At 47.1% G+C, this 27,974-nt stretch overlaps 11 non-coding genes and 3 pseudogenes across 11 annotated transcripts; all 14 read right to left on the reverse strand.

Moving 5' to 3' along the window:
• Positions 1-883: 883 nt before the first annotated feature.
• On the reverse strand, positions 884-1,074 carry LOC130329663 (U2 spliceosomal RNA). The gene has a single exon (XR_008873187.1). It is a non-coding gene; the product is annotated as a U2 spliceosomal RNA (small nuclear RNA).
• Positions 1,075-3,163: 2,089 nt separating this feature from the next.
• Positions 3,164-3,354, reverse strand: LOC130329664 (U2 spliceosomal RNA). Its single transcript, XR_008873188.1, has one exon. It is a non-coding gene; the product is annotated as a U2 spliceosomal RNA (small nuclear RNA).
• Positions 3,355-5,442: 2,088 nt separating this feature from the next.
• Positions 5,443-5,633, reverse strand: LOC130329665 (U2 spliceosomal RNA). The gene has a single exon (XR_008873189.1). It is a non-coding gene; the product is annotated as a U2 spliceosomal RNA (small nuclear RNA).
• A 2,091-nt stretch (positions 5,634-7,724) lies between these two features.
• On the reverse strand, positions 7,725-7,915 carry LOC130329666 (U2 spliceosomal RNA). Its single transcript, XR_008873190.1, has one exon. It is a non-coding gene; the product is annotated as a U2 spliceosomal RNA (small nuclear RNA).
• A 2,087-nt stretch (positions 7,916-10,002) lies between these two features.
• LOC130329667 (U2 spliceosomal RNA) lies at positions 10,003-10,193 on the reverse strand. Its single transcript, XR_008873191.1, has one exon. It is a non-coding gene; the product is annotated as a U2 spliceosomal RNA (small nuclear RNA).
• Positions 10,194-12,280: 2,087 nt separating this feature from the next.
• Positions 12,281-12,472, reverse strand: LOC130329718 (U2 spliceosomal RNA). The gene has a single exon (XR_008873232.1). It is a non-coding gene; the product is annotated as a U2 spliceosomal RNA (small nuclear RNA).
• Positions 12,473-13,165: 693 nt separating this feature from the next.
• Positions 13,166-13,325, reverse strand: LOC130329727 (U2 spliceosomal RNA; annotated as a pseudogene).
• Positions 13,326-15,410: 2,085 nt separating this feature from the next.
• Positions 15,411-15,601, reverse strand: LOC130329669 (U2 spliceosomal RNA). The gene has a single exon (XR_008873192.1). It is a non-coding gene; the product is annotated as a U2 spliceosomal RNA (small nuclear RNA).
• Positions 15,602-17,690: 2,089 nt separating this feature from the next.
• On the reverse strand, positions 17,691-17,882 carry LOC130329720 (U2 spliceosomal RNA). Its single transcript, XR_008873234.1, has one exon. It is a non-coding gene; the product is annotated as a U2 spliceosomal RNA (small nuclear RNA).
• A 693-nt stretch (positions 17,883-18,575) lies between these two features.
• Positions 18,576-18,735, reverse strand: LOC130329728 (U2 spliceosomal RNA; annotated as a pseudogene).
• A 2,094-nt stretch (positions 18,736-20,829) lies between these two features.
• Positions 20,830-21,020, reverse strand: LOC130329671 (U2 spliceosomal RNA). Its single transcript, XR_008873194.1, has one exon. It is a non-coding gene; the product is annotated as a U2 spliceosomal RNA (small nuclear RNA).
• A 2,087-nt stretch (positions 21,021-23,107) lies between these two features.
• Positions 23,108-23,293, reverse strand: LOC130329711 (U2 spliceosomal RNA). The gene has a single exon (XR_008873227.1). It is a non-coding gene; the product is annotated as a U2 spliceosomal RNA (small nuclear RNA).
• A 693-nt stretch (positions 23,294-23,986) lies between these two features.
• On the reverse strand, positions 23,987-24,174 carry LOC130329730 (U2 spliceosomal RNA). The gene has a single exon (XR_008873239.1). It is a non-coding gene; the product is annotated as a U2 spliceosomal RNA (small nuclear RNA).
• A 2,098-nt stretch (positions 24,175-26,272) lies between these two features.
• LOC130329705 (U2 spliceosomal RNA) lies at positions 26,273-26,445 on the reverse strand (annotated as a pseudogene).
• Positions 26,446-27,974: the final 1,529 nt, after the last annotated feature.

Here is a 27,974-nt window from a genome sequence, read left to right on the forward strand (position 1 = left end):
TGACATTTCTGCGACTTTAGCTTCTAGAGCATTTTTACAACATTATACATAGGTGCTGAATACATAAAAAGCGACTGTTCAGCGACAGACAAGTCGCATCGGCTGAAAGTAGGCCAGAATGTCAGTCCATGTTGGAGCAGGTTTAGATACAGTCTAAAGTATAGATCTCAAAGTCTGTGCACAGAATTTAGCAAGGGCCTCGCACCTTCTGATGCATCAGGTAGGTGCACAATAGCATAGCCTAACCCTCTGTACTTTGGTCTATATTGATGCGGGACATAGACAGCCAGCTGATGACCAATCCATTAGTGCAATGGATGGCTGGAAGCATTTGTCTTTGCCTTTGCAATACCACAGAAGCAATGCATGGTCAATGTACAGCAATGACACACCTGTGTGAACAGCCAGGAGACCCCCCCCCCCCCCCCCCCCATGTTATGTTACATAGTTACATAGTTAGTACGGTCGAAAAAAGACATATGTCCATCAAGTTCAACCAGGGAATTAAGGGGTAGGGGTGTGGCGCGATATTGGGGAAGGGATGAGATTTTATATTTCTTCATAAGCATTAATCTTATTTTGTCAATTAGGAACATTCAGCACCCACCCGCTATCAAGGCAGCTGCCTATCATGTCATGCCCTACCTGCACAGGTGTGCTGGCTACTCAAATGATCCAATTAAGGAGGCCATTTAGTCAGCAGCAGCAGAAGTCCTGTGCCTGGACGCTCCAACAGCGGCCAGACACAAGCAGAAGCAGAAGCAGCAGAACCACCTTTTGTTTTTTGGCTGCAGCAGCAGCAAGGCCCACAGGGCTGGCTAGCTGGCTAGCCAGCAAGCAGGTAGCAATGAAAGTAGGAATCTTTCTTTTTAACCCTGTAAGGGGGTGGTGCACTGTACCCGAAGATACTGCCATATCGGGTCAATGCATAGGGCGACGGAAGCAAGCTTCGAAATCGGCCCCCGTTCTCAAAAATCCATTTAATATATGGTCCCCAGATAGGGGACGTATCAGATATTAAACTGATAAGAACAGATACTACACTTGATCTTAGCCAAAAGGCCGAGAAGCGATAACCGTGAAAGGGGCGGGCCCAACAAGGTGCCCTTCATGGGCACTATCACTGCTTGCTGTCAGGGAGGCTGCCAGACAATTTTCCATGCACACTCTGGGCTGGGGGGCAGTCAACCACCAGTACACACAGCAGAACCTAAACCCATACCATTATTGCTAAGCAGCAAGACAGGGGCCCATTGCACTCCCACGGGGCCTTTTTAAATGCAATCCATAACCCGGATTTGCCAGGAACCCTTCTTACTCCTCCTACTTGCATGTGACACTGGGCTTAGGATCTGCATAGGAAACACACACACAAGCACACACCTACCTTTGTTGCCTGCAGATGCCTCCTTGGCTGTCCCCAAACGGTATCAAACCAACACCCACGGGAAGCTGTAAGCATAGAGGACATGCCTGCACCCCATTGGACTTACCTGTGTGGGTTAAACCCGGGTTATTTGACAACCTATGGCGGTGATGGTTCTGCTCAGGCAGAGCAGTGCTGATGCTCCTCATAAAGCTGTCGCTGCTGTGAAGGTTCTAGGTGACATCACAAATCCCTATGGTTACATACACAACAAAGCTGGGTTGTTGTTGTTTACACTCTGCAAGGCCTGTGGAAGTGAGTGACATCATAGCACTGTAGTTCTGAGGGTTCTAGATGGATGCAACAATCTCCTGTTGCTTCTATGAAGGCCATAATAGACGACATCACCAAACAGCTCCATAGTCACATACACAGCAAAGGAGAGATGTTGTTTACACCTAGTGATGTCAGTGGTATTGAGTGACATCACAGCACAGTGCTAAGGCTCCTGGGCCTGGACACAGCAGCGGCTGCAATATCTCAACGGAGAATACGTTTATATATATGTGTGTGTGTGCGCGTATATATATATATATATATATATATATATATATATATTTCTCAGCCGAAATCACTTTTAAACCCATTTCCACCTTTTTTTCCCTTCTCTTCCTCTTACTTTTTTTTCACGTTTTTTTACGTTTTTCTCCTTTTCGCCTCTTTTCTGGGCGTATTATTCTTCTTTTTCTTCTTTTTTTTCGTCTAATGCATACCCCATCAGTGCAGCAATGCTTATTCAATACCGCCAGCAGATGGAGACACTGGGGGATAATTTTCTAAGGATTTATACTGATTTTTCCTGTCTGAATTTGTCGCACAGAAAGTTGCAGGCCAAATATGTGTGACATTTCTGCGACTTTAGCTTCTAGAGCATTTTTACAACATTATACATAGGTGCTGAATACATAAAAAGCGACTGTTCAGCGACAGACAAGTCGCATCGGCTGAAAGTAGGCCAGAATGTCAGTCCATGTTGGAGCAGGTTTAGATACAGTCTAAAGTATAGATCTCAAAGTCTGTGCACAGAATTTAGCAAGGGCCTCGCACCTTCTGATGCATCAGGTAGGTGCACAATAGCATAGCCTAACCCTCTGTACTTTGGTCTATATTGATGCGGGACATAGACAGCCAGCTGATGACCAATCCATTAGTGCAATGGATGGCTGGAAGCATTTGTCTTTGCCTTTGCAATACCACAGAAGCAATGCATGGTCAATGTACAGCAATGACACACCTGTGTGAACAGCCAGGAGACCCCCCCCCCCCCCCCCATGTTATGTTACATAGTTACATAGTTAGTACGGTCGAAAAAAGACATATGTCCATCAAGTTCAACCAGGGAATTAAGGGGTAGGGGTGTGGCGCGATATTGGGGAAGGGATGAGATTTTATATTTCTTCATAAGCATTAATCTTATTTTGTCAATTAGGAACATTCAGCACCCACCCGCTATCAAGGCAGCTGCCTATCATGTCATGCCCTACCTGCACAGGTGTGCTGGCTACTCAAATGATCCAATTAAGGAGGCCATTTAGTCAGCAGCAGCAGAAGTCCTGTGCCTGGACGCTCCAACAGCGGCCAGACACAAGCAGAAGCAGAAGCAGCAGAAGCAGCAGCAGCACCACCTTTTGTTTTTTGGCTGCAGCAGCAGCAGCAAGGCCCACAGGGCTGGCTAGCTGGCTAGCCAGCAAGCAGGTAGCAATGAAAGTAGGAATCTTTCTTTTTAACCCTGTAAGGGGGTGGTGCACTGTACCCGAAGATACTGCCATATCGGGTCAATGCATAGGGCGACGGAAGCAAGCTTCGAAATCGGCCCCCGTTCTCAAAAATCCATTTAATATATGGTCCCCAGATAGGGGACGTATCAGATATTAAACTGATAAGAACAGATACTACACTTGATCTTAGCCAAAAGGCCGAGAAGCGATAACCGTGAAAGGGGCGGGCCCAACAAGGTGCCCTTCATGGGCACTATCACTGCTTGCTGTCAGGGAGGCTGCCAGACAATTTTCCATGCACACTCTGGGCTGGGGGGCAGTCAACCACCAGTACACACAGCAGAACCTAAACCCATACCATTATTGCTAAGCAGCAAGACAGGGGCCCATTGCACTCCCACGGGGCCTTTTTAAATGCAATCCATAACCCGGATTTGCCAGGAACCCTTCTTACTCCTCCTACTTGCATGTGACACTGGGCTTAGGATCTGCATAGGAAACACACACACAAGCACACACCTACCTTTGTTGCCTGCAGATGCCTCCTTGGCTGTCCCCAAACGGTATCAAACCAACACCCACGGGAAGCTGTAAGCATAGAGGACATGCCTGCACCCCATTGGACTTACCTGTGTGGGTTAAACCCGGGTTATTTGACAACCTATGGCGGTGATGGTTCTGCTCAGGCAGAGCAGTGCTGATGCTCCTCATAAAGCTGTCGCTGCTGTGAAGGTTCTAGGTGACATCACAAATCCCTATGGTTACATACACAACAAAGCTGGGTTGTTGTTGTTTACACTCTGCAAGGCCTGTGGAAGTGAGTGACATCATAGCACTGTAGTTCTGAGGGTTCTAGATGGATGCAACAATCTCCTGTTGCTTCTATGAAGGCCATAATAGACGACATCACCAAACAGCTCCATAGTCACATACACAGCAAAGGAGAGATGTTGTTTACACCTAGTGATGTCAGTGGTATTGAGTGACATCACAGCACAGTGCTAAGGCTCCTGGGCCTGGACACAGCAGCGGCTGCAATATCTCAACGGAGAATACGTTTATATATATGTGTGTGTGTGCGCGTATATATATATATATATATATATATATATATATATATATTTCTCCGCCGAAATCACTTTTAAACCCATTTCCACCTTTTTTTCCCTTCTCTTCCTCTTACTTTTTTTTCAAGTTTTTTTTACGTTTTTCTCCTTTTCGCCTCTTTTCTGGGCGTATTATTCTTCTTTTTCTTCTTTTTTTTCGTCTAATGCATACCCCATCAGTGCAGCAATGCTTATTCAATACCGCCAGCAGATGGAGACACTGGGGGATAATTTTCTAAGGATTTATACTGATTTTTCCTGTCTGAATTTGTCGCACAGAAAGTTGCAGGCCAAATATGTGTGACATTTCTGCGACTTTAGCTTCTAGAGCATTTTTACAACATTATACATAGGTGCTGAATACATAAAAAGCGACTGTTCAGCGACAGACAAGTCGCATCGGCTGAAAGTAGGCCAGAATGTCAGTCCATGTTGGAGCAGGTTTAGATACAGTCTAAAGTATAGATCTCAAAGTCTGTGCACAGAATTTTGCAAGGGCCTCGCACCTTCTGATGCATCAGGTAGGTGCACAATAGCATAGCCTAACCCTCTGTACTTTGGTCTATATTGATGCGGGACATAGACAGCCAGCTGATGACCAATCCATTAGTGCAATGGATGGCTGGAAGCATTTGTCTTTGCCTTTGCAATACCACAGAAGCAATGCATGGTCAATGTACAGCAATGACACACCTGTGTGAACAGCCAGGAGACCCCCCCCCCCCCCCCATGTTATGTTACATAGTTACATAGTTAGTACGGTCGAAAAAAGACATATGTCCATCAAGTTCAACCAGGGAATTAAGGGGTAGGGGTGTGGCGCGATATTGGGGAAGGGATGAGATTTTATATTTCTTCATAAGCATTAATCTTATTTTGTCAATTAGGAACATTCAGCACCCACCCGCTATCAAGGCAGCTGCCTATCATGTCATGCCCTACCTGCACAGGTGTGCTGGCTACTCAAATGATCCAATTAAGGAGGCCATTTAGTCAGCAGCAGCAGAAGTCCTGTGCCTGGACGCTCCAACAGCGGCCAGACACAAGCAGAAGCAGAAGCAGCAGAAGCAGCAGCAGCACCACCTTTTGTTTTTTGGCTGCAGCAGCAGCAAGGCCCACAGGGCTGGCTAGCTGGCTAGCCAGCAAGCAGGTAGCAATGAAAGTAGGAATCTTTCTTTTTAACCCTGTAAGGGGGTGGTGCACTGTACCCGAAGATACTGCCATATCGGGTCAATGCATAGGGCGACGGAAGCAAGCTTCGAAATCGGCCCCCGTTCTCAAAAATCCATTTAATATATGGTCCCCAGATAGGGGACGTATCAGATATTAAACTGATAAGAACAGATACTACACTTGATCTTAGCCAAAAGGCCGAGAAGCGATAACCGTGAAAGGGGCGGGCCCAACAAGGTGCCCTTCATGGGCACTATCACTGCTTGCTGTCAGGGAGGCTGCCAGACAATTTTCCATGCACACTCTGGGCTGGGGGGCAGTCAACCACCAGTACACACAGCAGAACCTAAACCCATACCATTATTGCTAAGCAGCAAGACAGGGGCCCATTGCACTCCCACGGGGCCTTTTTAAATGCAATCCATAACCCGGATTTGCCAGGAACCCTTCTTACTCCTCCTACTTGCATGTGACACTGGGCTTAGGATCTGCATAGGAAACACACACACAAGCACACACCTACCTTTGTTGCCTGCAGATGCCTCCTTGGCTGTCCCCAAACGGTATCAAACCAACACCCACGGGAAGCTGTAAGCATAGAGGACATGCCTGCACCCCATTGGACTTACCTGTGTGGGTTAAACCCGGGTTATTTGACAACCTATGGCGGTGATGGTTCTGCTCAGGCAGAGCAGTGCTGATGCTCCTCATAAAGCTGTCGCTGCTGTGAAGGTTCTAGGTGACATCACAAATCCCTATGGTTACATACACAACAAAGCTGGGTTGTTGTTGTTTACACTCTGCAAGGCCTGTGGAAGTGAGTGACATCATAGCACTGTAGTTCTGAGGGTTCTAGATGGATGCAACAATCTCCTGTTGCTTCTATGAAGGCCATAATAGACGACATCACCAAACAGCTCCATAGTCACATACACAGCAAAGGAGAGATGTTGTTTACACCTAGTGATGTCAGTGGTATTGAGTGACATCACAGCACAGTGCTAAGGCTCCTGGGCCTGGACACAGCAGCGGCTGCAATATCTCAACGGAGAATACGTTTATATATATGTGTGTGTGTGCGCGTATATATATATATATATATATATATATATATATATATATATATATTTCTCCGCCAAAATCACTTTTAAACCCATTTCCACCTTTTTTTCCCTTCTCTTCCTCTTACTTTTTTTTCACGTTTTTTTACGTTTTTCTCCTTTTCGCCTCTTTTCTGGGCGTATTATTCTTCTTTTTCTTCTTTTTTTTCATCTAATGCATACCCCATCAGTGCAGCAATGCTTATTCAATACCGCCAGCAGATGGAGACACTGGGGGATAATTTTCTAAGGATTTATACTGATTTTTCCTGTCTGAATTTGTCGCACAGAAAGTTGCAGGCCAAATATGTGTGACATTTCTGCGACTTTAGCTTCTAGAGCATTTTTACAACATTATACATAGGTGCTGAATACATAAAAAGCGACTGTTCAGCGACAGACAAGTCGCATCGGCTAAAAGTAGGCCAGAATGTCAGTCCATGTTGGAGCAGGTTTAGATACAGTCTAAAGTATAGATCTCAAAGTCTGTGCACAGAATTTAGCAAGGGCCTCGCACCTTCTGATGCATCAGGTAGGTGCACAATAGCATAGCCTAACCCTCTGTACTTTGGTCTATATTGATGCGGGACATAGACAGCCAGCTGATGACCAATCCATTAGTGCAATGGATGGCTGGAAGCATTTGTCTTTGCCTTTGCAATACCACAGAAGCAATGCATGGTCAATGTACAGCAATGACACACCTGTGTGAACAGCCAGGAGACCCCCCCCCCCCCCATGTTATGTTACATAGTTACATAGTTAGTACGGTCGAAAAAAGACATATGTCCATCAAGTTCAACCAGGGAATTAAGGGGTAGGGGTGTGGCGCGATATTGGGGAAGGGATGAGATTTTATATTTCTTCATAAGCATTAATCTTATTTTGTCAATTAGGAACATTCAGCACCCACCCGCTATCAAGGCAGCTGCCTATCATGTCATGCCCTACCTGCACAGGTGTGCTGGCTACTCAAATGATCCAATTAAGGAGGCCATTTAGTCAGCAGCAGCAGAAGTCCTGTGCCTGGACGCTCCAACAGCGGCCAGACACAAGCAGAAGCAGAAGCAGCAGAAGCAGCAGCAGCACCACCTTTTGTTTTTTGGCTGCAGCAGCAGCAAGGCCCACAGGGCTGGCTAGCTGGCTAGCCAGCAAGCAGGTAGCAATGAAAGTAGGAATCTTTCTTTTTAACCCTGTAAGGGGGTGGTGCACTGTACCCGAAGATACTGCCATATCGGGTCAATGCATAGGGCGACGGAAGCAAGCTTCGAAATCGGCCCCCGTTCTCAAAAATCCATTTAATATATGGTCCCCAGATAGGGGACGTATCAGATATTAAACTGATAAGAACAGATACTACACTTGATCTTAGCCAAAAGGCCGAGAAGCGATAACCGTGAAAGGGGCGGGCCCAACAAGGTGCCCTTCATGGGCACTATCACTGCTTGCTGTCAGGGAGGCTGCCAGACAATTTTCCATGCACACTCTGGGCTGGGGGGCAGTCAACCACCAGTACACACAGCAGAACCTAAACCCATACCATTATTGCTAAGCAGCAAGACAGGGGCCCATTGCACTCCCACGGGGCCTTTTTAAATGCAATCCATAACCCGGATTTGCCAGGAACCCTTCTTACTCCTCCTACTTGCATGTGACACTGGGCTTAGGATCTGCATAGGAAACACACACACAAGCACACACCTACCTTTGTTGCCTGCAGATGCCTCCTTGGCTGTCCCCAAACGGTATCAAACCAACACCCACGGGAAGCTGTAAGCATAGAGGACATGCCTGCACCCCATTGGACTTACCTGTGTGGGTTAAACCCGGGTTATTTGACAACCTATGGCGGTGATGGTTCTGCTCAGGCAGAGCAGTGCTGATGCTCCTCATAAAGCTGTCGCTGCTGTGAAGGTTCTAGGTGACATCACAAATCCCTATGGTTACATACACAACAAAGCTGGGTTGTTGTTGTTTACACTCTGCAAGGCCTGTGGAAGTGAGTGACATCATAGCACTGTAGTTCTGAGGGTTCTAGATGGATGCAACAATCTCCTGTTGCTTCTATGAAGGCCATAATAGACGACATCACCAAACAGCTCCATAGTCACATACACAGCAAAGGAGAGATGTTGTTTACACCTAGTGATGTCAGTGGTATTGAGTGACATCACAGCACAGTGCTAAGGCTCCTGGGCCTGGACACAGCAGCGGCTGCAATATCTCAACGGAGAATACGTTTATATATATGTGTGTGTGTGCGCGTATATATATATATATATATATATATATATATATATATATATATATTTCTCCGCCGAAATCACTTTTAAACCCATTTCCACCTTTTTTTCCCTTCTCTTCCTCTTACTTTTTTTTCATGTTTTTTTACGTTTTTCTCCTTTTCGCCTCTTTTCTGGGCGTATTATTCTTCTTTTTCTTCTTTTTTTTCGTCTAATGCATACCCCATCAGTGCAGCAATGCTTATTCAATACCGCCAGCAGATGGAGACACTGGGGGATAATTTTCTAAGGATTTATACTGATTTTTCCTGTCTGAATTTGTCGCACAGAAAGTTGCAGGCCAAATATGTGTGACATTTCTGCGACTTTAGCTTCTAGAGCATTTTTACAACATTATACATAGGTGCTGAATACATAAAAAGCGACTGTTCAGCGACAGACAAGTCGCATCGGCTGAAAGTAGGCCAGAATGTCAGTCCATGTTGGAGCAGGTTTAGATACAGTCTAAAGTATAGATCTCAAAGTCTGTGCACAGAATTTAGCAAGGGCCTCGCACCTTCTGATGCATCAGGTAGGTGCACAATAGCATAGCCTAACCCTCTGTACTTTGGTCTATATTGATGCGGGACATAGACAGCCAGCTGATGACCAATCCATTAGTGCAATGGATGGCTGGAAGCATTTGTCTTTGCCTTTGCAATACCACAGAAGCAATGCATGGTCAATGTACAGCAATGACACACCTGTGTGAACAGCCAGGAGACCCCCCCCCCATGTTATGTTACATAGTTACATAGTTAGTACGGTCGAAAAAAGACATATGTCCATCAAGTTCAACCAGGGAATTAAGGGGTAGGGGTGTGGCGCGATATTGGGGAAGGGATGAGATTTTATATTTCTTCATAAGCATTAATCTTATTTTGTCAATTAGGAACATTCAGCACCCACCCGCTATCAAGGCAGCTGCCTATCATGTCATGCCCTACCTGCACAGGTGTGCTGGCTACTCAAATGATCCAATTAAGGAGGCCATTTAGTCAGCAGCAGCAGAAGTCCTGTGCCTGGACGCTCCAACAGCAGCCAGACACAAGCAGAAGCAGAAGCAGCAGAAGCAGCAGCAGCACCACCTTTTGTTTTTTGGCTGCAGCAGCAGCAAGGCCCACAGGGCTGGCTAGCTGGCTAGCCAGCAAGCAGGTAGCAATGAAAGTAGGAATCTTTCTTTTTAACCCTGTAAGGGGGTGGTGCACTGTACCCGAAGATACTGCCATATCGGGTCAATGCATAGGGCGACGGAAGCAAGCTTCGAAATCGGCCCCCGTTCTCAAAAATCCATTTAATATATGGTCCCCAGATAGGGGACGTATCAGATATTAAACTGATAAGAACAGATACTACACTTGATCTTAGCCAAAAGGCCGAGAAGCGATAACCGTGAAAGGGGCGGGCCCAACAAGGTGCCCTTCATGGGCACTATCACTGCTTGCTGTCAGGGAGGCTGCCAGACAATTTTCCATGCACACTCTGGGCTGGGGGGCAGTCAACCACCAGTACACACAGCAGAACCTAAACCCATACCATTATTGCTAAGCAGCAAGACAGGGGCCCATTGCACTCCCACGGGGCCTTTTTAAATGCAATCCATAACCCGGATTTGCCAGGAACCCTTCTTACTCCTCCTACTTGCATGTGACACTGGGCTTAGGATCTGCATAGGAAACACACACACAAGCACACACCTACCTTTGTTGCCTGCAGATGCCTCCTTGGCTGTCCCCAAACGGTATCAAACCAACACCCACGGGAAGCTGTAAGCATAGAGGACATGCCTGCACCCCATTGGACTTACCTGTGTGGGTTAAACCCGGGTTATTTGACAACCTATGGCGGTGATGGTTCTGCTCAGGCAGAGCAGTGCTGATGCTCCTCATAAAGCTGTCGCTGCTGTGAAGGTTCTAGGTGACATCACAAATCCCTATGGTTACATACACAACAAAGCTGGGTTGTTGTTGTTTACACTCTGCAAGGCCTGTGGAAGTGAGTGACATCATAGCACTGTAGTTCTGAGGGTTCTAGATGGATGCAACAATCTCCTGTTGCTTCTATGAAGGCCATAATAGACGACATCACCAAACAGCTCCATAGTCACATACACAGCAAAGGAGAGATGTTGTTTACACCTAGTGATGTCAGTGGTATTGAGTGACATCACAGCACAGTGCTAAGGCTCCTGGGCCTGGACACAGCAGCGGCTGCAATATCTCAACGGAGAATACGTTTATATATATGTGTGTGTGTGCGCGTATATATATATATATATATATATATATATATATATATATATATATATTTCTCCGCCGAAATCACTTTTAAACCCATTTCCACCTTTTTTTCCCTTCTCTTCCTCTTACTTTTTTTTCACGTTTTTTTACGTTTTTCTCCTTTTCGCCTCTTTTCTGGGCGTATTATTCTTCTTTTTCTTCTTTTTTTTCGTCTAATGCATACCCCATCAGTGCAGCAATGCTTATTCAATACCGCCAGCAGATGGAGACACTGGGGGATAATTTTCTAAGGATTTATACTGATTTTTCCTGTCTGAATTTGTCGCACAGAAAGTTGCAGGCCAAATATGTGTGACATTTCTGCGACTTTAGCTTCTAGAGCATTTTTACAACATTATACATAGGTGCTGAATACATAAAAAGCGACTGTTCAGCGACAGACAAGTCGCATCGGCTGAAAGTAGGCCAGAATGTCAGTCCATGTTGGAGCAGGTTTAGATACAGTCTAAAGTATAGATCTCAAAGTCTGTGCACAGAATTTAGCAAGGGCCTCGCACCTTCTGATGCATCAGGTAGGTGCACAATAGCATAGCCTAACCCTCTGTACTTTGGTCTATATTGATGCGGGACATAGACAGCCAGCTGATGACCAATCCATTAGTGCAATGGATGGCTGGAAGCATTTGTCTTTGCCTTTGCAATACCACAGAAGCAATGCATGGTCAATGTACAGCAATGACACACCTGTGTGAACAGCCAGGAGACCCCCCCCATGTTATGTTACATAGTTACATAGTTAGTACGGTCGAAAAAAGACATATGTCCATCAAGTTCAACCAGGGAATTAAGGGGTAGGGGTGTGGCGCGATATTGGGGAAGGGATGAGATTTTATATTTCTTCATAAGCATTAATCTTATTTTGTCAATTAGGAACATTCAGCACCCACCCGCTATCAAGGCAGCTGCCTATCATGTCATGCCCTACCTGCACAGGTGTGCTGGCTACTCAAATGATCCAATTAAGGAGGCCATTTAGTCAGCAGCAGCAGAAGTCCTGTGCCTGGACGCTCCAACAGCGGCCAGACACAAGCAGAAGCAGAAGCAGCAGAAGCAGCAGCAGCACCACCTTTTGTTTTTTGGCTGCAGCAGCAGCAAGGCCCACAGGGCTGGCTAGCTGGCTAGCCAGCAAGCAGGTAGCAATGAAAGTAGGAATCTTTCTTTTTAACCCTGTAAGGGGGTGGTGCACTGTACCCGAAGATACTGCCATATCGGGTCAATGCATAGGGCGACGGAAGCAAGCTTCGAAATCGGCCCCCGTTCTCAAAAATCCATTTAATATATGGTCCCCAGATAGGGGACGTATCAGATATTAAACTGATAAGAACAGATTTTTTTTTTTTTTTTTTTTTTTTTTATCTAAAGCCGAGGAACGTGCTTTCGATTCACCCAAAGTGCAAGAAAAAGTGCAAACGTGTTACACTAAAAAAAACGTGCACAAAGGATGCGGTCTATCGCAAGCCCTTCTCCGATAGGAGAGAGGCCCCCCAACAAACCTTACCCTTCGCCTCCGGACCAAAAGGTACCTGCGAGGTTCCAGGTTCGATGTCCCTTTTCGCCGAAGCTACTAGGAGACCACAAATGCTCCCGGCATCCCCCTTGGCGTTAGCCAAGGTATCTGCCCGCAGAGCCGATTACGGTAGGTACCCTGCGAAGCAGGAGTACCCGGGGTGTTTGCAGGGAGGTGCGGAACCTAATGGCCACACACACCTCCCCTAGACCGCCAGGAGGGACACCCAGAAGGGCTACCGCATCCTGACAAATCCTGTGAACACACAACACGCAAAAAGTGACACAGTGAGACAAAAAATAAATAAATAAGTGAATGTGTGCAGATATACTGCCCGGACATCCGGCCGGATCTATAAAAATTTCTCTGATCCTAGCCAGAAGGCCGGGAATCAAGAGGTGAATGCCACAAGGTGAAGAGATTATGGTGCCCGTGCTTCAACTCAGTGAGCCTATTCTCCCAGTGAGTTTCGGCACCTCGGGGTCACCACTCCCCGAGGCACAAAAGTACCTCGGCTCTAGACCCTCTCAGCCTCATGGCGAGACCCGGAGGGAACAGGTCACATCGGGGCAGCCGTCGAGCTGATTCCTCAGAACCAGCCCCGGAAAGCCCTGGTACACCTGCATCCTCCATGCAGCACCCATCCCCACCAGCATGAAAACTGATAAGAACAGATACTACACTTGATCTTAGCCAAAAGGCCGAGAAGCGATAACCGTGAAAGGGGCGGGCCCAACAAGGTGCCCTTCATGGGCACTATCACTGCTTGCTGTCAGGGAGGCTGCCAGACAATTTTCCATGCACACTCTGGGCTGGGGGGCAGTCAACCACCAGTACACACAGCAGAACCTAAACCCATACCATTATTGCTAAGCAGCAAGACAGGGGCCCATTGCACTCCCACGGGGCCTTTTTAAATGCAATCCATAACCCGGATTTGCCAGGAACCCTTCTTACTCCTCCTACTTGCATGTGACACTGGGCTTAGGATCTGCATAGGAAACACACACACAAGCACACACCTACCTTTGTTGCCTGCAGATGCCTCCTTGGCTGTCCCCAAACGGTATCAAACCAACACCCACGGGAAGCTGTAAGCATAGAGGACATGCCTGCACCCCATTGGACTTACCTGTGTGGGTTAAACCCGGGTTATTTGACAACCTATGGCGGTGATGGTTCTGCTCAGGCAGAGCAGTGCTGATGCTCCTCATAAAGCTGTCGCTGCTGTGAAGGTTCTAGGTGACATCACAAATCCCTATGGTTACATACACAACAAAGCTGGGTTGTTGTTGTTTACACTCTGCAAGGCCTGTGGAAGTGAGTGACATCATAGCACTGTAGTTCTGAGGGTTCTAGATGGATGCAACAATCTCCTGTTGCTTCTATGAAGGCCATAATAGACGACATCACCAAACAGCTCCATAGTCACATACACAGCAAAGGAGAGATGTTGTTTACACCTAGTGATGTCAGTGGTATTGAGTGACATCACAGCACAGTGCTAAGGCTCCTGGGCCTGGACACAGCAGCGGCTGCAATATCTCAACGGAGAATACGTTTATATATATGTGTGTGTGTGCGCGTATATATATATATATATATATATATATATATATATATATATATTTCTCCGCCGAAATCACTTTTAAACCCATTTCCACCTTTTTTTCCCTTCTCTTCCTCTTACTTTTTTTTCACGTTTTTTTACGTTTTTCTCCTTTTCGCCTCTTTTCTGGGCGTATTATTCTTCTTTTTCTTCTTTTTTTTCGTCTAATGCATACCCCATCAGTGCAGCAATGCTTATTCAATACCGCCAGCAGATGGAGACACTGGGGGATAATTTTCTAAGGATTTATACTGATTTTTCCTGTCTGAATTTGTCGCACAGAAAGTTGCAGGCCAAATATGTGTGACATTTCTGCGACTTTAGCTTCTAGAGCATTTTTACAACATTATACATAGGTGCTGAATACATAAAAAGCGACTGTTCAGCGACAGACAAGTCGCATCGGCTGAAAGTAGGCCAGAATGTCAGTCCATGTTGGAGCAGGTTTAGATACAGTCTAAAGTATAGATCTCAAAGTCTGTGCACAGAATTTAGCAAGGGCCTCGCACCTTCTGATGCATCAGGTAGGTGCACAATAGCATAGCCTAACCCTCTGTACTTTGGTCTATATTGATGCGGGACATAGACAGCCAGCTGATGACCAATCCATTAGTGCAATGGATGGCTGGAAGCATTTGTCTTTGCCTTTGCAATACCACAGAAGCAATGCATGGTCAATGTACAGCAATGACACACCTGTGTGAACAGCCAGGAGACCCCCCCCCCATGTTATGTTACATAGTTACATAGTTAGTACGGTCGAAAAAAGACATATGTCCATCAAGTTCAACCAGGGAATTAAGGGGTAGGGGTGTGGCGCGATATTGGGGAAGGGATGAGATTTTATATTTCTTCATAAGCATTAATCTTATTTTGTCAATTAGGAACATTCAGCACCCACCCGCTATCAAGGCAGCTGCCTATCATGTCATGCCCTACCTGCACAGGTGTGCTGGCTACTCAAATGATCCAATTAAGGAGGCCATTTAGTCAGCAGCAGCAGAAGTCCTGTGCCTGGACGCTCCAACAGCAGCCAGACACAAGCAGAAGCAGAAGCAGCAGAAGCAGCAGCAGCACCACCTTTTGTTTTTTGGCTGCAGCAGCAGCAAGGCCCACAGGGCTGGCTAGCTGGCTAGCCAGCAAGCAGGTAGCAATGAAAGTAGGAATCTTTCTTTTTAACCCTGTAAGGGGGTGGTGCACTGTACCCGAAGATACTGCCATATCGGGTCAATGCATAGGGCGACGGAAGCAAGCTTCGAAATCGGCCCCCGTTCTCAAAAATCCATTTAATATATGGTCCCCAGATAGGGGACGTATCAGATATTAAACTGATAAGAACAGATACTACACTTGATCTTAGCCAAAAGGCCGAGAAGCGATAACCGTGAAAGGGGCGGGCCCAACAAGGTGCCCTTCATGGGCACTATCACTGCTTGCTGTCAGGGAGGCTGCCAGACAATTTTCCATGCACACTCTGGGCTGGGGGGCAGTCAACCACCAGTACACACAGCAGAACCTAAACCCATACCATTATTGCTAAGCAGCAAGACAGGGGCCCATTGCACTCCCACGGGGCCTTTTTAAATGCAATCCATAACCCGGATTTGCCAGGAACCCTTCTTACTCCTCCTACTTGCATGTGACACTGGGCTTAGGATCTGCATAGGAAACACACACACAAGCACACACCTACCTTTGTTGCCTGCAGATGCCTCCTTGGCTGTCCCCAAACGGTATCAAACCAACACCCACGGGAAGCTGTAAGCATAGAGGACATGCCTGCACCCCATTGGACTTACCTGTGTGGGTTAAACCCGGGTTATTTGACAACCTATGGCGGTGATGGTTCTGCTCAGGCAGAGCAGTGCTGATGCTCCTCATAAAGCTGTCGCTGCTGTGAAGGTTCTAGGTGACATCACAAATCCCTATGGTTACATACACAACAAAGCTGGGTTGTTGTTGTTTACACTCTGCAAGGCCTGTGGAAGTGAGTGACATCATAGCACTGTAGTTCTGAGGGTTCTAGATGGATGCAACAATCTCCTGTTGCTTCTATGAAGGCCATAATAGACGACATCACCAAACAGCTCCATAGTCACATACACAGCAAAGGAGAGATGTTGTTTACACCTAGTGATGTCAGTGGTATTGAGTGACATCACAGCACAGTGCTAAGGCTCCTGGGCCTGGACACAGCAGCGGCTGCAATATCTCAACGGAGAATACGTTTATATATATGTGTGTGTGTGCGCGTATATATATATATATATATATATATATATATATATATATATATATATATTTCTCCGCCGAAATCACTTTTAAACCCATTTCCACCTTTTTTTCCCTTCTCTTCCTCTTACTTTTTTTTCACGTTTTTTTACGTTTTTCTCCTTTTCGCCTCTTTTCTGGGCGTATTATTCTTCTTTTTCTTCTTTTTTTTCGTCTAATGCATACCCCATCAGTGCAGCAATGCTTATTCAATACCGCCAGCAGATGGAGACACTGGGGGATAATTTTCTAAGGATTTATACTGATTTTTCCTGTCTGAATTTGTCGCACAGAAAGTTGCAGGCCAAATATGTGTGACATTTCTGCGACTTTAGCTTCTAGAGCATTTTTACAACATTATACATAGGTGCTGAATACATAAAAAGCGACTGTTCAGCGACAGACAAGTCGCATCGGCTGAAAGTAGGCCAGAATGTCAGTCCATGTTGGAGCAGGTTTAGATACAGTCTAAAGTATAGATCTCAAAGTCTGTGCACAGAATTTAGCAAGGGCCTCGCACCTTCTGATGCATCAGGTAGGTGCACAATAGCATAGCCTAACCCTCTGTACTTTGGTCTATATTGATGCGGGACATAGACAGCCAGCTGATGACCAATCCATTAGTGCAATGGATGGCTGGAAGCATTTGTCTTTGCCTTTGCAATACCACAGAAGCAATGCATGGTCAATGTACAGCAATGACACACCTGTGTGAACAGCCAGGAGACCCCCCCCATGTTATGTTACATAGTTACATAGTTAGTACGGTCGAAAAAAGACATATGTCCATCAAGTTCAACCAGGGAATTAAGGGGTAGGGGTGTGGCGCGATATTGGGGAAGGGATGAGATTTTATATTTCTTCATAAGCATTAATCTTATTTTGTCAATTAGGAACATTCAGCACCCACCCGCTATCAAGGCAGCTGCCTATCATGTCATGCCCTACCTGCACAGGTGTGCTGGCTACTCAAATGATCCAATTAAGGAGGCCATTTAGTCAGCAGCAGCAGAAGTCCTGTGCCTGGACGCTCCAACAGCGGCCAGACACAAGCAGAAGCAGAAGCAGCAGAAGCAGCAGCAGCACCACCTTTTGTTTTTTGGCTGCAGCAGCAGCAAGGCCCACAGGGCTGGCTAGCTGGCTAGCCAGCAAGCAGGTAGCAATGAAAGTAGGAATCTTTCTTTTTAACCCTGTAAGGGGGTGGTGCACTGTACCCGAAGATACTGCCATATCGGGTCAATGCATAGGGCGACGGAAGCAAGCTTCGAAATCGGCCCCCGTTCTCAAAAATCCATTTAATATATGGTCCCCAGATAGGGGACGTATCAGATATTAAACTGATAAGAACAGATTTTTTTTTTTTTTTTTTTTTTTTTTATCTAAAGCCGAGGAACGTGCTTTCGATTCACCCAAAGTGCAAGAAAAAGTGCAAACGTGTTACACTAAAAAAAACGTGCACAAAGGATGCGGTCTATCGCAAGCCCTTCTCCGATAGGAGAGAGGCCCCCCAACAAACCTTACCCTTCGCCTCCGGACCAAAAGGTACCTGCGAGGTTCCAGGTTCGATGTCCCTTTTCGCCGAAGCTACTAGGAGACCACAAATGCTCCCGGCATCCCCCTTGGCGTTAGCCAAGGTATCTGCCCGCAGAGCCGATTACGGTAGGTACCCTGCGAAGCAGGAGTACCCGGGGTGTTTGCAGGGAGGTGCGGAACCTAATGGCCACACACACCTCCCCTAGACCGCCAGGAGGGACACCCAGAAGGGCTACCGCATCCTGACAAATCCTGTGAACACACAACACGCAAAAAGTGACACAGTGAGACAAAAAATAAATAAATAAGTGAATGTGTGCAGATATACTGCCCGGACATCCGGCCGGATCTATAAAAATTTCTCTGATCCTAGCCAGAAGGCCGGGAATCAAGAGGTGAATGCCACAAGGTGAAGAGATTATGGTGCCCGTGCTTCAACTCAGTGAGCCTATTCTCCCAGTGAGTTTCGGCACCTCGGGGTCACCACTCCCCGAGGCACAAAAGTACCTCGGCTCTAGACCCTCTCAGCCTCATGGCGAGACCCGGAGGGAACAGGTCACATCGGGGCAGCCGTCGAGCTGATTCCTCAGAACCAGCCCCGGAAAGCCCTGGTACACCTGCATCCTCCATGCAGCACCCATCCCCACCAGCATGAAAACTGATAAGAACAGATACTACACTTGATCTTAGCCAAAAGGCCGAGAAGCGATAACCGTGAAAGGGGCGGGCCCAACAAGGTGCCCTTCATGGGCACTATCACTGCTTGCTGTCAGGGAGGCTGCCAGACAATTTTCCATGCACACTCTGGGCTGGGGGGCAGTCAACCACCAGTACACACAGCAGAACCTAAACCCATACCATTATTGCTAAGCAGCAAGACAGGGGCCCATTGCACTCCCACGGGGCCTTTTTAAATGCAATCCATAACCCGGATTTGCCAGGAACCCTTCTTACTCCTCCTACTTGCATGTGACACTGGGCTTAGGATCTGCATAGGAAACACACACACAAGCACACACCTACCTTTGTTGCCTGCAGATGCCTCCTTGGCTGTCCCCAAACGGTATCAAACCAACACCCACGGGAAGCTGTAAGCATAGAGGACATGCCTGCACCCCATTGGACTTACCTGTGTGGGTTAAACCCGGGTTATTTGACAACCTATGGCGGTGATGGTTCTGCTCAGGCAGAGCAGTGCTGATGCTCCTCATAAAGCTGTCGCTGCTGTGAAGGTTCTAGGTGACATCACAAATCCCTATGGTTACATACACAACAAAGCTGGGTTGTTGTTGTTTACACTCTGCAAGGCCTGTGGAAGTGAGTGACATCATAGCACTGTAGTTCTGAGGGTTCTAGATGGATGCAACAATCTCCTGTTGCTTCTATGAAGGCCATAATAGACGACATCACCAAACAGCTCCATAGTCACATACACAGCAAAGGAGAGATGTTGTTTACACCTAGTGATGTCAGTGGTATTGAGTGACATCACAGCACAGTGCTAAGGCTCCTGGGCCTGGACACAGCAGCGGCTGCAATATCTCAACGGAGAATACGTTTATATATATGTGTGTGTGTGCGCGTATATATATATATATATATATATATATATATATATATATATATATATTTCTCCGCCGAAATCACTTTTAAACCCATTTCCACCTTTTTTTCCCTTCTCTTCCTCTTACTTTTTTTTCACGTTTTTTTTACGTTTTTCTCCTTTTCGCCTCTTTTCTGGGCGTATTATTCTTCTTTTTCTTCTTTTTTTTCGTCTAATGCATACCCCATCAGTGCAGCAATGCTTATTCAATACCGCCAGCAGATGGAGACACTGGGGGATAATTTTCTAAGGATTTATACTGATTTTTCCTGTCTGAATTTGTCGCACAGAAAGTTGCAGGCCAAATATGTGTGACATTTCTGCGACTTTAGCTTCTAGAGCATTTTTACAACATTATACATAGGTGCTGAATACATAAAAAGCGACTGTTCAGCGACAGACAAGTCGCATCGGCTGAAAGTAGGCCAGAATGTCAGTCCATGTTGGAGCAGGTTTAGATACAGTCTAAAGTATAGATCTCAAAGTCTGTGCACAGAATTTAGCAAGGGCCTCGCACCTTCTGATGCATCAGGTAGGTGCACAATAGCATAGCCTAACCCTCTGTACTTTGGTCTATATTGATGCGGGACATAGACAGCCAGCTGATGACCAATCCATTAGTGCAATGGATGGCTGGAAGCATTTGTCTTTGCCTTTGCAATACCACAGAAGCAATGCATGGTCAATGTACAGCAATGACACACCTGTGTGAACAGCCAGGAGACCCCCCCCCCCCCCATGTTATGTTACATAGTTACATAGTTAGTACGGTCGAAAAAAGACATATGTCCATCAAGTTCAACCAGGGAATTAAGGGGTAGGGGTGTGGCGCGATATTGGGGAAGGGATGAGATTTTATATTTCTTCATAAGCATTAATCTTATTTTGTCAATTAGGAACATTCAGCACCCACCCGCTATCAAGGCAGCTGCCTATCATGTCATGCCCTACCTGCACAGGTGTGCTGGCTACTCAAATGATCCAATTAAGGAGGCCATTTAGTCAGCAGCAGCAGAAGTCCTGTGCCTGGACGCTCCAACAGCGGCCAGACACAAGCAGAAGCAGAAGCAGCAGAAGCAGCAGCAGCACCACCTTTTGTTTTTTGGCTGCAGCAGCAGCAAGGCCCACAGGGCTGGCTAGCTGGCTAGCCAGCAAGCAGGTAGCAATGAAAGTAGGAATCTTTCTTTTTAACCCTGTAAGGGGGTGGTGCACTGTACCCGAAGATACTGCCATATCGGGTCAATGCATAGGGCGACGGAAGCAAGCTTCGAAATCGGCCCCCGTTCTCAAAAATCCATTTAATATATGGTCCCCAGATAGGGGACGTATCAGATATTAAACTGATAAGAACAGATACTACACTTGATCTTAGCCAAAAGGCCGAGAAGCGATAACCGTGAAAGGGGCGGGCCCAACAAGGTGCCCTTCATGGGCACTATCACTGCTTGCTGTCAGGGAGGCTGCCAGACAATTTTCCATGCACACTCTGGGCTGGGGGGCAGTCAACCACCAGTACACACAGCAGAACCTAAACCCATACCATTATTGCTAAGCAGCAAGACAGGGGCCCATTGCACTCCCACGGGGCCTTTTTAAATGCAATCCATAACCCGGATTTGCCAGGAACCCTTCTTACTCCTCCTACTTGCATGTGACACTGGGCTTAGGATCTGCATAGGAAACACACACACAAGCACACACCTACCTTTGTTGCCTGCAGATGCCTCCTTGGCTGTCCCCAAACGGTATCAAACCAACACCCACGGGAAGCTGTAAGCATAGAGGACATGCCTGCACCCCATTGGACTTACCTGTGTGGGTTAAACCCGGGTTATTTGACAACCTATGGCGGTGATGGTTCTGCTCAGGCAGAGCAGTGCTGATGCTCCTCATAAAGCTGTCGCTGCTGTGAAGGTTCTAGGTGACATCACAAATCCCTATGGTTACATACACAACAAAGCTGGGTTGTTGTTGTTTACACTCTGCAAGGCCTGTGGAAGTGAGTGACATCATAGCACTGTAGTTCTGAGGGTTCTAGATGGATGCAACAATCTCCTGTTGCTTCTATGAAGGCCATAATAGACGACATCACCAAACAGCTCCATAGTCACATACACAGCAAAGGAGAGATGTTGTTTACACCTAGTGATGTCAGTGGTATTGAGTGACATCACAGCACAGTGCTAAGGCTCCTGGGCCTGGACACAGCAGCGGCTGCAATATCTCAACGGAGAATACGTTTATATATATGTGTGTGTGTGCGCGTATATATATATATATATATATATATATATATATATATATTTCTCCGCCGAAATCACTTTTAAACCCATTTCCACCTTTTTTTCCCTTCTCTTCCTCTTACTTTTTTTTCACGTTTTTTTACGTTTTTCTCCTTTTCGCCTCTTTTCTGGGCGTATTATTCTTCTTTTTCTTCTTTTTTTTCGTCTAATGCATACCCCATCAGTGCAGCAATGCTTATTCAATACCGCCAGCAGATGGAGACACTGGGGGATAATTTTCTAAGGATTTATACTGATTTTTCCTGTCTGAATTTGTCGCACAGAAAGTTGCAGGCCAAATATGTGTGACATTTCTGCGACTTTAGCTTCTAGAGCATTTTTACAACATTATACATAGGTGCTGAATACATAAAAAGCGACTGTTCAGCGACAGACAAGTCGCATCGGCTGAAAGTAGGCCAGAATGTCAGTCCATGTTGGAGCAGGTTTAGATACAGTCTAAAGTATAGATCTCAAAGTCTGTGCACAGAATTTAGCAAGGGCCTCGCACCTTCTGATGCATCAGGTAGGTGCACAATAGCATAGCCTAACCCTCTGTACTTTGGTCTATATTGATGCGGGACATAGACAGCCAGCTGATGACCAATCCATTAGTGCAATGGATGGCTGGAAGCATTTGTCTTTGCCTTTGCAATACCACAGAAGCAATGCATGGTCAATGTACAGCAATGACACACCTGTGTGAACAGCCAGGAGGACCCCCCCCCCCCCCCATGTTATGTTACATAGTTACATAGTTAGTACGGTCGAAAAAAGACATATGTCCATCAAGTTCAACCAGGGAATTAAGGGGTAGGGGTGTGGCGCGATATTGGGGAAGGGATGAGATTTTATATTTCTTCATAAGCATTAATCTTATTTTGTCAATTAGGAACATTCAGCACCCACCCGCTATCAAGGCAGCTGCCTATCATGTCATGCCCTACCTGCACAGGTGTGCTGGCTACTCAAATGATCCAATTAAGGAGGCCATTTAGTCAGCAGCAGCAGAAGTCCTGTGCCTGGACGCTCCAACAGCGGCCAGACACAAGCAGAAGCAGAAGCAGCAGAAGCAGCAGCAGCACCACCTTTTGTTTTTTGGCTGCAGCAGCAGCAAGGCCCACAGGGCTGGCTAGCTGGCTAGCCAGCAAGCAGGTAGCAATGAAAGTAGGAATCTTTCTTTTTAACCCTGTAAGGGGGTGGTGCACTGTACCCGAAGATACTGCCATATCGGGTCAATGCATAGGGCGACGGAAGCAAGCTTCGAAATCGGCCCCCGTTCTCAAAAATCCATTTAATATATGGTCCCCAGATAGGGGACGTATCAGATATTAAACTGATAAGAACAGATTTTTTTTTTTTTTTTTTTTTTTTAAAGCCGAGGAACGTGCTTTCGATTCACCCAAAGTGCAAGAAAAAGTGCAAACGTGTTACACTAAAAAAACGTGCACAAAGGATGCGGTCTATCGCAAGCCCTTCTCCGATAGGAGAGAGGCCCCCCAACAAACCTTACCCTTCGCCTCCGGACCAAAAGGTACCTGCGAGGTTCCAGGTTCGATGTCCCTTTTTGCCGAAGCTACTAGGGGACCACAAATGCTCCCGGCATCCCCCTTGGCGTTAGCCAAGGTATCTGCCCGCAGAGCCGATTACGGTAGGTACCCTGCCAAAGCAGGAGTACCCGGGGTGTTTGCAGGGAGGTGCGGAACCTAATGGCCACACACACCTCCCCTAGACCGCCAGGAGGGACACCCAGAAGGGCTACCGCATCCTGACCAATCCTGTGAACACACAACACGCAAAAAGTGACACAGTGAGACAAAAAAGAAATAAATAAGTGAATGTGTGCAGATATACTGCCCGGACATCCGGCCGGATCTATAAAAAATTTCTCTGATCCTAGCCAGAAGGCCGGGAATCAAGAGGTGAGTGCCACAAGGTGAAGAGATTATGGTGCCCGTGCTTCAACTCAGTGAGCCTATTCTCCCAGTGAGTTTCGGCACCTCGGGGTCACCACTCCCCGAGGCACAAAGTACCTCGGCTCTAGACCCTCTCAGCCTCATGGCGAGACCCGGAGGGAACAGGTCACATCGGGGCAGCCGTCGAGCTGATTCCTCAGAACCAGCCCCGGAAAGCCCTGGTACACCTGCATCCTCCATGCAGCACCCATCCCCACCAGCCCCATACCGGCGTTACTGTCCACCGGCATGAAAAACTGATAAGAACAGATACTACACTTGATCTTAGCCAAAAGGCCGAGAAGCGATAACCGTGAAAGGGGCGGGCCCAACAAGGTGCCCTTCATGGGCACTATCACTGCTTGCTGTCAGGGAGGCTGCCAGACAATTTTCCATGCACACTCTGGGCTGGGGGGCAGTCAACCACCAGTACACACAGCAGAACCTAAACCCATAACATTATTGCTAAGCAGCAAGACAGGGGCCCATTGCACTCCCACGGGGCCTTTTTAAATGCAATCCATAACCCGGATTTGCCAGGAACCCTTCTTACTCCTCCTACTTGCATGTGACACTGGGCTTAGGATCTGCATAGGAAACACACACACAAGCACACACCTACCTTTGTTGCCTGCAGATGCCTCCTTGGCTGTCCCCAAACGGTATCAAACCAACACCCACGGGAAGCTGTAAGCATAGAGGACATGCCTGCACCCCATTGGACTTACCTGTGTGGATTAAACCCGGGTTATTTGACAACCTATGGCGGTGATGGTTCTGCTCAGGCAGAGCAGTGCTGATGCTCCTCATAAAGCTGTCGCTGCTGTGAAGGTTCTAGGTGACATCACAAATCCCTATGGTTACATACACAACAAAGCTGGGTTGTTGTTGTTTACACTCTGCAAGGCCTGTGGAAGTGAGTGACATCATAGCACTGTAGTTCTGAGGGTTCTAGATGGATGCAACAATCTCCTGTTGCTTCTATGAAGGCCATAATAGACGACATCACCAAACAGCTCCATAGTCACATACACAGCAAAGGAGAGATGTTGTTTACACCTAGTGATGTCAGTGGTATTGAGTGACATCACAGCACAGTGCTAAGGCTCCTGGGCCTGGACACAGCAGCGGCTGCAATATCTCAACGGAGAATACGTTTATATATATGTGTGTGTGTGCGCGTATATATATATATATATATATATATATATATATATATATATATATATATATATTTCTCCGCCGAAATCACTTTTAAACCCATTTCCACCTTTTTTTCCCTTCTCTTCCTCTTACTTTTTTTTCACGTTTTTTTACGTTTTTCTCCTTTTCGCCTCTTTTCTGGGCGTATTATTCTTCTTTTTCTTCTTTTTTTTCGTCTAATGCATACCCCATCAGTGCAGCAATGCTTATTCAATACCGCCAGCAGATGGAGACACTGGGGGATAATTTTCTAAGGATTTATACTGATTTTTCCTGTCTGAATTTGTCGCACAGAAAGTTGCAGGCCAAATATGTGTGACATTTCTGCGACTTTAGCTTCTAGAGCATTTTTACAACATTATACATAGGTGCTGAATACATAAAAAGCGACTGTTCAGCGACAGACAAGTCGCATCGGCTGAAAGTAGGCCAGAATGTCAGTCCATGTTGGAGCAGGTTTAGATACAGTCTAAAGTATAGATCTCAAAGTCTGTGCACAGAATTTAGCAAGGGCCTCGCACCTTCTGATGCATCAGGTAGGTGCACAATAGCATAGCCTAACCCTCTGTACTTTGGTCTATATTGATGCGGGACATAGACAGCCAGCTGATGACCAATCCATTAGTGCAATGGATGGCTGGAAGCATTTGTCTTTGCCTTTGCAATACCACAGAAGCAATGCATGGTCAATGTACAGCAATGACACACCTGTGTGAACAGCCAGGAGACCCCCCCCCCCCCATGTTATGTTACATAGTTACATAGTTAGTACGGTCGAAAAAAGACATATGTCCATCAAGTTCAACCAGGGAATTAAGGGGTAGGGGTGTGGCGCGATATTGGGGAAGGGATGAGATTTTATATTTCTTCATAAGCATTAATCTTATTTTGTCAATTAGGAACATTCAGCACCCACCCGCTATCAAGGCAGCTGCCTATCATGTCATGCCCTACCTGCACAGGTGTGCTGGCTACTCAAATGATCCAATTAAGGAGGCCATTTAGTCAGCAGCAGCAGAAGTCCTGTGCCTGGACGCTCCAACAGCGGCCAGACACAAGCAGAAGCAGAAGCAGCAGAAGCAGCAGCAGCACCACCTTTTGTTTTTTGGCTGCAGCAGCAGCAAGGCCCACAGGGCTGGCTAGCTGGCTAGCCAGCAAGCAGGTAGCAATGAAAGTAGGAATCTTTCTTTTTAACCCTGTAAGGGGGTGGTGCACTGTACCCGAAGATACTGCCATATCGGGTCAATGCATAGGGCGACGGAAGCAAGCTTCGAAATCGGCCCCCGTTCTCAAAAATCCATTTAATATATGGTCCCCAGATAGGGGACGTATCAGATATTAAACTGATAAGAACAGATTTTTGATTGAAAGAGCTTTATTTTCCGTTCAGTCATTACAAGTCGTACAATAAATTACAGTCACACAAAGCATGATAGTACAATACACAGCAAAGGTTCCCTAAGCTATACATCGCACACCATGCTACTCTAACATTCAGCTCAATCCTGCAATATAAAGGCACAAGAGATCAAACAAAAACCAAATAATACAATCTGTGATCGGGGTAGGGGTGTGGGCGACTATGTGGGGGTAGGGAGGGGGCGGATCACAGGGCCAAACTGTTGGGCTGTATCTTCAGGGAGACATGGGAGAAGGAGAGGGGTCTTCACTCCTCTTCTTCCTCATCAACGGCCGAGCTGTCCAAGATGGAATAGTCTCTAAGCAGGTTCTTGATGAACCTGCGGCAGTCCCGGACGGACATGTTTTCCCTGTTGATCACGAGGCGGTTCCTGGCAAGCCACACTGCGTCCTTAAAACAGTTCATAAGGCGCCAGGCCTCCTGGATGGCCTCCACGTCGTGGGTCCCAGGGAACAGGCCGTAAAGCACCGAATGGTACGATAGGCAGCTCCTGGGCACTGAGTCTCTGAGTTCCTGTTCTAGGGCGTCCAACAGACCCTGTGCAAAGGGGCACTGCCAAAACACGTGGAAAGATGTTTCCTCCACGTAGGGGCAACGGGGGCAGTACCGGGTCTTGCACAGGTTGCGGGCATGCATGAATGACCTGAGAGAGAGACCTCCCATGACGGCCATCCACGACAAGTCCTTGTGTCCATTGGTAAGCCGCTTTGAGGCCACATTGTTCCAAACTGTCTCTGCAGTGGCTGCGGGGAGTCCCGGAACCAGCTCGGTCGAGTCCTTAGCTCGGATGAGCTTGTGGATTGTCTTTGGCTTCCATAGGTCTGGTTTCAGTCCTTCCAGCTGGTGCTCCCTCACAAACCGGACAACATCCCCATAGAACCAGGGAGTGTTCCAGTTGTAAGGGATGGAGCTGTCCCACTTGTCCCAGCCCAGCTGTCTCCAGAGGGGCATGAGAAGCAAGCGAGACATGGACCTGCCCGCTGAGCCAGTCTTTTCTACAAGAGTCCGCTGCACCGTGACACATGCAAAGGAGGCCCTCAGCAGAGCGGGGATGTCGGGTATTCCCTTCCCACCCTTGCGGGGTTCCTTGTACATCACGGTCCTCTTGACTCTGTCCATTTTGCCCCAGACGAAGCCAAACACTGTCCGGGTGATGGCCTTGCAAACGGTGGTATGGGGAGGCCAGGCCTGTGCGGTATATTGGAGCACAGGCAAAACTTCACTCCGCAGGACAAGTGCCTTGCCTTCCATCGTGAGCTTTCTGGAGCTCCACAGTCCGATCTTCGAGTTTATCCTTCCTAGTCGGTCTTGCCAAGACTTAAGGGCCGCTCCTTCCTTCCCGAACCAGACTCCAAGAATTTGAATGAAGTCCGGCTTAATAGTAAAGGGGAAGGGGGCGGAAGAAGCCAGGTGCCACTCCCCGAAGAGCATGGCCTCCGACTTCCCGCAGTTGACTTTTGCCCCCGAAGCTCTGCCGAAGTCCTCG

This window comes from Hyla sarda, unplaced genomic scaffold (genome assembly GCF_029499605.1).
Source record: "Hyla sarda isolate aHylSar1 unplaced genomic scaffold, aHylSar1.hap1 scaffold_321, whole genome shotgun sequence".
NCBI classification, from domain to species: domain Eukaryota; kingdom Metazoa; phylum Chordata; class Amphibia; order Anura; family Hylidae; genus Hyla; species Hyla sarda.